This window comes from Beta vulgaris, chromosome 4 (genome assembly GCF_026745355.1).
Source record: "Beta vulgaris subsp. vulgaris cultivar EL10 chromosome 4, EL10.2, whole genome shotgun sequence".
NCBI classification, from domain to species: Eukaryota; Viridiplantae; Streptophyta; class Magnoliopsida; order Caryophyllales; family Amaranthaceae; genus Beta; species Beta vulgaris.
In genome coordinates, this window is record NC_079205.1 from 37,786,994 (window position 1) to 37,797,641 (window position 10,648).

The following is a 10,648-nucleotide window of genomic DNA, read 5'->3' on the forward strand; positions in this document are numbered from 1 at the left end:
TGTCACTTGGTGGGTGGCAGTTTTCCTAAATGTTTCAGGTTGAAGCCGTGAGTTATTCTATTTGCAAGTTGAAGCTAATACAAGCTGAAGCAGTATTATAGTTGCTATCGAAGTGAGGACGCTTGACTTTGTAATAGTTAATTGTTTATTTTTTATAATCTATTTCTACATTTAAGAGTCGCTAGTTAGTGCTCCTGATTCTGTATTGGTTGTTGCTCCGTGAAAGCGTTGAGATTGTTGAGCTTTGGGATTTGAAAATATTTTATAAATTGAATTTGCAACAGGTTCATATTATTTTTCGCTTTAGCGTTGTCCTATTTTCAAAGGAAACTCTGCCGGATTATCTGTAGAAATTTATGAGAATAGAGTCTGAGAATCAGAGCGTAGTTATAATAGTTAATTTATTTGAATAGAGCTGGGAATTGAGTTCCACACTCTCCGATATAGTTCGGTGAGTGTGATGGTAATAGTCCGAGTTACCTCGACTAGAGTCTCTTTCGCTGTGCTTAATCCTTTGTAAACTGGTCGGGAAATTCGGGCTGTTACAATCATCTTCCTTTTTCGGGGAGAGAGAAATTGGTGAAGAAGATGCCGTTTTTGATCCAGATTAATCTGCGTCATTCTTGGAGGATTCTTGAGCACTTTCTTTTTCAGGAGATGGTGGTTTCTCTTTCGGTAATTTTGCATGTGCATCAGAGGTTTGAGTTTTGGAAGACATGTTGACAGAGATTTTGTGAGGTTGAAGATGAGAATTAGGAGAGAGAGAGAGAGACTTGAGTTGATGTGTGAGAAATAGTGAAGGGTCAGTGATTTGATGTGTTAGGTTTATAAAGTAATCATGATGCCGTGTGAAAGGAAGTGGAAGGATTGGTTTAATGAAGCGGTTTATGGGTTTCCGAAAGGCAATTAATGAAGTTACTCCTCTTAACTCTAGATTAATTGAACGCTTAATTTTGGGCATAATTCAGAGTGATGTGTTTAATTTTTGGACGGAAGGTGTGAAAAGAAAAAGAAACAAGGAAATTTTGAAAAAAAATTTACTCTTGCATATGATAAAATTTTCGGTCCATAATATACAAACTACAAGTATACCAAATATGTGTAAGGACACTAAGGGTAATATTCAGAGACATATGTGAGTCCTTATACTTGACCCTAGGTGTATGAAAATTAATTCATGAATATTGCAGTACATACTTAGTAAGAAACAATTGGGGGGAAACCATATCTGTGCACATTTAAACATCTTTATCATTCCTAGTTCCAAGCGTATCTTTTCAAACCTGTCCCTAGATAGAGGTTTAGTCAATATGTCAGCTATTTGATTTTCAGTAGGACAGAAATCAACTTTGACTAACCTCTTTCTCTACATTGTCTTTTAGGAAATGATGTCTAATGTGTATATGTTGACTCTAGAGTGATGAACTGGATCCTTCGAAATCAAATAGCTAGTATGTCACAAAATATAGGAACACACTTGAATTTTATGCCAAAGTCACGTACCTGTTGCTTGATCCACAATACTGAGAACAACATGCAGAGCAGCCACGTATTCAGTCTTGCTGTGGAAAGAGCAACGGTTTTTGTTTCTTTAGCTCCAAGAAACCAAGCTTGATCCTAGGAACTGGACAATACAGATGTGCTTTTCGATTCACCAAGTCTCCAGCATAGTCAGCATCGGAATAGCTTACAAGATCAAAGATGTCACTTCGAGGATAGAACAAGCAAAAGATTCACTTCCTTTCAAATATCTAAGAATCCTTTTAACAGCTGTCATATGGGATTCCTTAGGATTTGATTGGAATCTTGCACATAAACCAACACTAAAGGATATATCAGGCCTACTTGCAGTTAGATAGAGTAAGGAACCAATCATACCTCTATAGAGTTTCTGATCTACGGACTTACCACTTTGATCCTCATCTAACCTTGTACCTGTTCCTATAGGAGTATGGTTTGTTTTTGCTTGATCCATTCCATATTTTTTCAATAACTCTTTACGTATTTTTGTTGATGGATCATTGTTCCTCTTTCAGTTTGCTTGATTTGCAAACCAAGAAAGAAGTTTAATTCTCCCATCATACTCATTTCAAATTCACTACGCATTAACTCAGCAAATTCTTTACAAAGAGATTCGTTAGTTGCACCAAAAATTATATCATCCACATAAATCTGAACCACTAGGATGTCTGTTCCTTTGGATCGAAGGAACAGGGTCCTATCAACTTTGCCTCTATAAAATCATTAGAAAGTAAGAATTTTGAAAGTCTTTCATACCATGATCTAGGAGCTTGCTTAAGCCCATAAAGAGCTTTATCTAGCTTATAGACATGTTGGAAGATCCGGGTTTTCAAAACCAGGAGGTTGTTCCACATAGACGTCTTCAATCAAATATCCATTTAAAAAGGCACATTTGACGTCCATCTGTACAACCTAAAACCCATGAATGATGCAAAGGCAATCAAAATTCTTATTGCCTATTCTAGCTACAGGGCAAAGGTTTCATCAAAGTCAATACCTTCTTGTTGATTGTACCCTTTGGCTACGAGTCTGGCTTTGTTCCTTATGACTGTCCCATGCTCGTCTAGCTTGTTCCTGAAGACCCATTTTAGCCAATTACCTTTTGGTTCTTAGGCTTGGTCTCAAGGTGCCAGACCTTGTTCCTCTGGAACTCATTCAGTTCCTCTTGCATGGCGTTTATCCAGTCAGACTCCAGTAGGGCATCATTGTGATCTCGTGGTTCTGTCATAGACAAAAAGGCATGGAAAGCACAGAAATTTTTCAGTTGGGATCTCGTTTGAGTTCCCTTTTCAATATCACTTACTATTAAATCCAATGGATGGGATTTTAAGTGTTTCCATGGTCTTGGTTCAATTCTTCTTGTCTCTGCTCCTCCAGTTTGAGGAGCTTCATTCGTCGTCTTCTGGATGAATTTCTGGTGCCTGTTCCTCCTGTATAACAGGATCAGGAACACTATCTCTTCTTCAGAAATATGCTTTTTGTCGTTCCTGCAGGTGTTAGTTCCTCATCAATGTTTACTGACTCCTCAATACGAGTCAGTCCTATTTCAAAGTCATTTTCATGACTTGGTTCCTGCAGAGAGTTAGTTTCATCGAAAATAATGGATACTTTCCTCAACACACATTGTTCGTTTGTTGTAAACTCTATATGCCTTACTACTTAAAGCATATCCAATAAAAAAGCCTCATCGCTTCTAGCATCAAACTTTCCTAAATTGTCTTTACCATTATTATGTACAAAGCATTTACAACCAAGACTCTAAAGTATGAGATATTGGGTTTTCTTCCTTTAAGTAGCTCATAAGGGGTCTTTAAGAATAGGTCTTAGCATGACTCTATTGATATATAGCATGCCGTATTCACTGCTTCGGCCCAGAAATTCTTCGGAAGATTGCTTGCTATTATCATCGTTCTTGCCATGTCCTCCAAAGTGGATTCTTCCGTTCTACCACGCATTTTGTTGTGGGGTTCTAGGAGCTGAGAAGTTGTGATCGAGACCTTCATGCCTGCAAAACTCATCAAATTTTGAGTTTTCAAACTCTCTACCATGATCAGAACGCAAGTGCTTAATCTTAAAACCACTTATTCTTTGAGTTCTTTTAGCAAAGTTAACAAATTCGTCAAATGTCATCTTTGCTATGAAGAAAAATAACCCAAGTGTATCTTGAAAAATCATCAACTATTACAAGTACATATCTCTTACCAGATCGACTTTGGATTCGAACAGGGCCACACAAGTCCATATGAATCAATTCAAGGGGACTTTGTGAGCTTACCATTTTCTTTGACTTGAACGAGGATCTAACTTGTTTACCTTTTGCACAGGGCCACAAACTTCATGGTTTGAGACTTTGATAGTTGGTAATCCAATCACCAAGTCCTTACCACTTAGCTTTGGAGTAATGTCATGCTTGCATGACCACATCTTTTATGCCAAAGAAGTGGTTCATTCATCGACGGCACTTAAACATGTTAGTTGTTCCTAGGAACAAGGTTGAGATCAACAACATATGTTCCCTTTCCTTGTTCCTTCTAGAATTTTGGTACCTGTTCCGATTGCTTACTATACAATGTTCATCAGTAAAATTTACACTGTTCCCTTTGTCGCAAAATTGAGAAATACTAAGCAGATTATGTTTTAAACCCTCGACCAAAAATACATTGTCTATGGAATGTGACTTAGACTTTCCTACCTTCCCTTGCAACTATGTTACCGGTAAGATTGTCTCCAAAGGTCACAGTTCCTCCATCATAGGCTGAAAGCGAGAGGAGTTTCTCTTTATCTCCTGTCATGTGTTTAGAACACGCATGTCGAGGTACCACAGGTTGTTCCCCTCACTTTAGCCTGCATCAAAGCAATCAGTCAGTGGTAGGAACCCAGTTTGACTTGGGTTCTCTGTTGGGCTAATATTTCTCTTAGCTTTCCAAACTTGTTTGATTAAGTGGGTATTCATTTCAATATGTTCTTCTCTGGAGGAACAGTCAGACACTAAGTGTCCACTGTTCCCACAGTAAGAGCATATTCGGCTGCTTGGAAGATCAACATATTTTTTCATTTTGTTTTTCTTCTTGTGATTGAAACCTAGCCCACTTCTTCCTTCATTTTTATATTTTTGTATCCAACTTCTGGATCAGGAAGAGTCTTCTTGAAGCTTCCATTTTCTCTTTAAGTACAAGATATTTACTCAAAACTTTTTCATGTTCGAATTTTAATTTTCGAACTCGGATCTTGTATTTATAGAGGAACTGGTTCCTTCAGGAACAATAGTTTCAATTCAGCCATTTCCATATTCAAGAAGTAGTTTTCATTTTTAGCATTTTCAAAAGCTTCTCGAATACGTCGGTTTTCATCAAAAACTTCAAAGAATCTTTCTTCAATGTTTGCATTCACTGTTTTAAACCAATTTGAATGTCCTTTGGTGACTTCAAGGCTTTTTCTAAATTTTCTTCTCTAACACAAATTCCTTGTAGTCATCTAAGGTTTCCAAAAGTAGTTTTTAGTTGATTCTTTGAAAGTTCTTTTAACTCTTCTTATAACATTTATGCGTACCTTTGTCTGGCAAGTCTTCTTCTTCGTCTGTTTTTTCCATGAGACATAAGTGTGTTGTCTCCTCTTCTGGTTGTTCCTGCTCCTCGTCTGAGTCGGTTTCTCCCAGGCAGCTACCATGGCCCTTCTCATATCAACTTTTGAGAAAGGTTTTTGTTTTTCCTTTCCCTTCTCCTTGTATTTGCCTTTGCTTTTTCATTTTCCCAGAGAGGGCATTCTTTATGAAGTGATCCGGACTTCCACACTTGTGACAGCTTAATTTCAGGCTTTTTCATGTTCTTCCCTTTGTAGTTCTTGTTGAAGAACTTTTTGAATCTTTTCACGATCAGTGCTGCTTCTTCATCATCAGTATCTGAATCCTCCAGATCATCGGACTTGAGACCAAGGCCTTAGGTCTATTAGAGTCAACTTCATGAGTTCCTAGATGGATTTCATGAGTTAACAAGGAACCGGAAAGTTGCTCGATATTGAATGTGGTGAAATCTTTAGTTTCGAGCAAGGCAGTGACCTTTGCCATCCATTTTTCATCCTGAGGAAGACTTCGTAGAACTTTACGTACTTGTTCCTCGGGGTGATGATCTTTCCTAGAGATTCAAGCTCATTTATGATGTTGGAGAATCTTGTGAGCATCTCTTGAACAGACTCCTTAGGTTTCATTTGAAATAGCTCATATTTGTGCATGAGCATGTCAATCTTGATCGCTTGACTTGCTTTGTTCCTTCATGAGTAACTTGAAGAAGTTCCCACATTTGCTTGGACTTGCATCCCATGATTCGATTGTGTTCATGGGGACCAAGACCACAAAGAACTTTTGCTCAAGTTGTTCATCTCCATTTTGTCGAAGTCTCTTTTATCAAATTTGGAGAGAGGTTTAGGGAGTCTTCACCTTTTTCATTTTTCTCTGTGACTTCGAAGTCACCAATCTCTATTACTCTCCAAACTTGATATTTTCGGCCTTGATGAAGATTTCCTACGTTCTTCCAGTATGGGTAATACTTGCCATTAAACATGGGTGGACGCTGAGTTGAGTAACCTTCTTCCAATCTTTCTCCTGATGTGTTCATCGTTTCCAGGAACTAGCTCCTCAGTGTTAACTGATTTTGGAGGAACTAGGCTCTGATACCAATTGTTAGTCTTGGACGAACACTTAAGCAACTACAAGAGGGGGGTGAATTGTAGTTGGAGAGATTTTCAAACTTTTTGCGGAAATAAAAGAATGAATAAGTAAGAAGGAACTAATTGCAGAATAAAGAAAGAACTAGGAACGAGATTTTTCAAGGAAAACTTCCTAGGCCCAATAGGAAGAAAAACCTTGACCACTAGGGATTTTGACTCAATTCTCTTTAATCACTTTTAGGCCAAAAGACTCTCTTTTGTACAACCTAAACTTGGACCAACTCTGTTCCTCTAGGAACTTGTTCCCGTCAGCCTGTTCCCCTGAACAGTTGACTTCTCCCTTGACTTCACTCGAAGTCTTTTCTTTTTCTTCTTCTCTTTCTCTTTTCTTTCTTCAAGAATGATTACAGATTTTGATTCTCTCAACAATCTAATAATACATAATGTCTAAGAAGAAGAAAAGAGCAAACTTTCACTAAGAATATTACATAAATATTCTGAAAGTATTCTAAAGATCATTACAAAATCTATTTGTAGAGACCTATTTACTTGATTTCTTCTCCACGAACTTCTCCATGTTTTCTCCATGAACACACGTCCTCTTAGCCATCTCCATTTTGTCCGTTGTAATCTATCCGTTCGGAGTTGAGTTTGTTGGGCTTCCACGATCTTTTCAATGATCTCAGCCACTTCTCCATTATCACACGTCTTATATATAGTTAGGTTGTTGTGGTTCCTAAATTCTAGGAACTACCACAACGTTCACTTTGTTGGCGCTGTTGCTTAGGTTAATGTTTGGCGGCTTCATATTTCTAGGAAAACATTAATGTTGCGCATACATTTCACTAAACAAGATATTATGGACTCTTCATATATTTCATTAGTTATCACCATAATATTAATCGGATAACACAAGTAAATAATAAATAATTTTAAACTTGATTAAATACTTAATCAAATCTTCATAAAATATTTACCATTTTATTTGTGACACTTAAGAACATTTATCCGTATTAAAACTAGACAAATAAAATAAATAAAACAAAAACAAACTAGAGAACAGAAACTAAGACATAAACAAGTTACTTCTAACAAGGAACCTAAAAACTGAATTAAACTAATAAAATGTGAACATTAATTATATGTCATTATCAAAATAGTGAAATAACAAGGGGCATCTTTGCCTAAAAGCTCAGTTAGAGGTCGAGCATTTTTTGAAAAATCTTTAAATAAAAAGGTAGTAAAATCCTACATGACCAAGAAAACTCCTTACTTCTTTGACAAAGTTAGGAGGTAGTAAATGCTCAATGACCTTTATCTTTGCTTTTGTCGACTTCAATACCCCGATGAGAAACAATATGACCCAAAATGACTCCTTATTGCACCATGAAATGACATTTTTTCGAGTTGAGAATCAAATTAGCTTCTTGACATCTATGGAGCACCTTTTGTAAATTAGCAAGGCATACATCAAAAGATGTTCCATAAATAGAGAAGTCATCCATAAACACTTCCAAAGAGTTCTCAATAAGACCCGAGAAAATTAGCATCATGCAACGTTGAAAAGTGGCAGGAGCATTACATAGTCCAAATGGCATCCTTCGATATGCAATGGTGCCATAAGGACCTGTAAAAGTGGTCTATTCTTGGTCACTTGGATGAATAGGAATTTGGAAGAAAATCGGAATATCCATCCAACCAATAAAAAAAAAAGAATATTTTGCCACCCTTTCCAACATCTGATCAATGATGGGGAGGGGGGAAATGATCTTTTCAGGCGGCCTTATTCAATCTTCTATAATCAATACACATGCGCCACCATGTCACAGTTCTTGTTGGAGCTTGCTCAGCGTTGTCATTCTTGACAACGGTCATGCCTCCTTTCTTTGGGACTAGTTGAACAGGGCTAACCCACTTACTATCTGAGATAGGGTAGATTATACCTGCATCAAGCAATTTAAGAACCACTTTATTGACTACATCCATCATATTTGGATTAAGTCGTCGTTGAGATTCTATAGAAGAAACATGTACGTCCTAAAGAATGATTTTGTGCATGCAAAATGAGGGATTAATGCCCTTAATATCATCAATGGTATACCTAATGACATTCTTATATTTCCTCAAAATAACAAGTAGTTTTTCAATTTGAATGTCATCAAGCTCAGCATTGACAATAATAGGGTAAGTATCATTAGGGCCCATGAATACATATTTCAAAGTAGAGGGGAGTAGTTCCAGTTCTACCTTAGAAGGCGATGTACTCTTCTTAGTTTTCCCCGAGCTCAACAATTCCTTGAGAGGCTTTTCAAATTCAATGGCTCGTGTCTCCTCTAGAAATCTCTTGTATTCCTTAGTCTCCCAATCTTACTCATCGGCATTACCTATCAAGACCGTTTGTAATGAATCATCAAGTTGGAAACTGAAGGCATTGGCGTCTATCACCACATCAAGAGCATCCACTCTATAAACAGTTTCTCCCATAGAAGGAGAATTCATGGAGTTTGTAAGTGTGTATTCCATCTTCTCATCTTCTATTTCAAAGGTGATCTTACCCTTTTTCATGTCAATAATGGCTCCAGCAGTGGACAAAAAGGGTCTCTCAAGGATGACGGGAACCTATGTATCTTCCTCCATCTCCATAATAACAAAATCACATGGGATAAAGAATTAACCCACTCGAACAGGAACATCTTCAATGATACCAAGTGGAAACTTTACTATTCTGTCTGCTAGTTGGAGAGAGATGCGTGTGGGTTTTAGTTCACCCATGTTGAGTTTCTGGAAGATCGATATAGGCCTGAGACTAACACTAGCCCAAAGATAACATAGAGCATTATTGATAGCAATATCACCAAGACTGACATGAATAGAATAGCTGATTATATCTCTTCGCTTTTCTGAAAGCTTATTCTGCAAAATAGCACTACACTCGACTGTTAGTGACATTAAATAATGACATTCTCTTAAATTTTTCTTTTGTCAGAGAGCATGACTTTCAAAACCTTAGCATAAGAAAGCATCTCAGAAATAGCACCCAAAAGATGTTGATGTGCAGCTTCTTCAAGATATCAAGGAACTTCCCATACTTCTTTTCAAGTTTTTCCTGTGATAATCTTTTCATGTTTTTCAGGCTTATCTTGTATGGTTCAATAGGAATGATAGTGGATTCCTGCTTCTCAGTCTTCTTAGCTTCATCCTCCTAAATCGTCCTCCCCTTGTCTTCTTCACTCAACTCTATAACCTCTTCTGCACTTTTCTTTTGCTCAATTACCTTCTTTGTAGGCTCTTGTATTTCTTTACCGCTCCTCAATGAAATGGCATGGATATGCCCCTTAGGATTTGGTTAAGTTTGTCCAGGAAGTCGCTTTGAAGAGATGACTAATTTGTTTGGCAACTTTGGTCATATGATTCTCCATCAATTTATTATGAGCATTGATTTGTTGGAGAGAGTTGTTGAAGAATTCATTTTGCTTGGCTTGATATTCAACTTGCTTTGCTTGAGAAGAATCTAAATTCTCCATGATAGTCTGAAGGTTGGATGGAGAGGATGAGATGAAGAGTTGAATAGTGGCCTTTGTTAGTACCGGGTGGTTGGCAGTAGTTTGTGTGTGGAGGTTGAAGTTGAGGTTGGTTATTTTCGTAAGAGAAATTTGGATGATTATTCTTCCAACCTGAGTTATATGTGTTTGAGTATGGGTTGTGTTGTGGTCTTATGTTTGTGTTTAGGAGGGCATTAGCTTATTCAGTTACCACTCCCATGGTATTGTATTGACCTTTATTTAATGAGTGACCTTGGACTTCACTAATCTCACTAACAGGTACTATTGATCCGCAACTCAATTAGTCAACCTTAGCTGCCAAAACCTGCACAGTGTTAGATAAATTAGCAATAGCATCAACCTCATACTTACCTCCCCTTTTAGGGGGTCCACGAGACATACTCCAATCATTTCCTACAATTGTTGGCAGTCGTATCATCGAACAATGTCTTCGCAACATCTGGATTTTTGGCAATGAAAGTACTGCCAGATGCGGCATCTAAAGAACTTCGAACATCATGATTCAGACCATTGTAAAATGTCGAAATCAATAGCCACTCAGGAATGCCATGGTGTGGACACTGTCTTTGCAAAGCCTTGTATCTCTTCCATGCCTCATAGAGAGACTCTAATTCATGTTGTTGAAACCAGCTATCTCATTTCTGAACTTGGAAGGTCTCATTGGAGGGAATAACTTGAAAAGAAAGGAATTTTTCATTTCTGGCCATGTGGCAATCTTCCTCAATTCTTCTTCTTTTAACCAGTCTTTTGCTTCGTCCGGGAGAGAAAAAGGAAAAGCAGAATATCGAACCAAATCATCGGAAATATTTGTTAATTTCAAAGTATTACTCTTCTCTAGGAAGTTAGCCAAATGATCAGTAGGGTACTCTTTAAGTGTTCCCGCATATGAGTCCTGTAAGATA

At 37.6% G+C, this 10,648-nt stretch overlaps 1 non-coding gene across 1 annotated transcript; it reads left to right on the forward strand.

The window, feature by feature from the left end:
* The first annotated feature begins 10,289 nt into the window (after positions 1 to 10,289).
* Positions 10,290 to 10,395, forward strand: LOC125497257 (small nucleolar RNA R71). The gene has a single exon (XR_007273886.1). It is a non-coding gene; the product is annotated as a small nucleolar RNA R71 (small nucleolar RNA).
* The last annotated feature ends 253 nt before the right edge of the window (positions 10,396 to 10,648 follow it).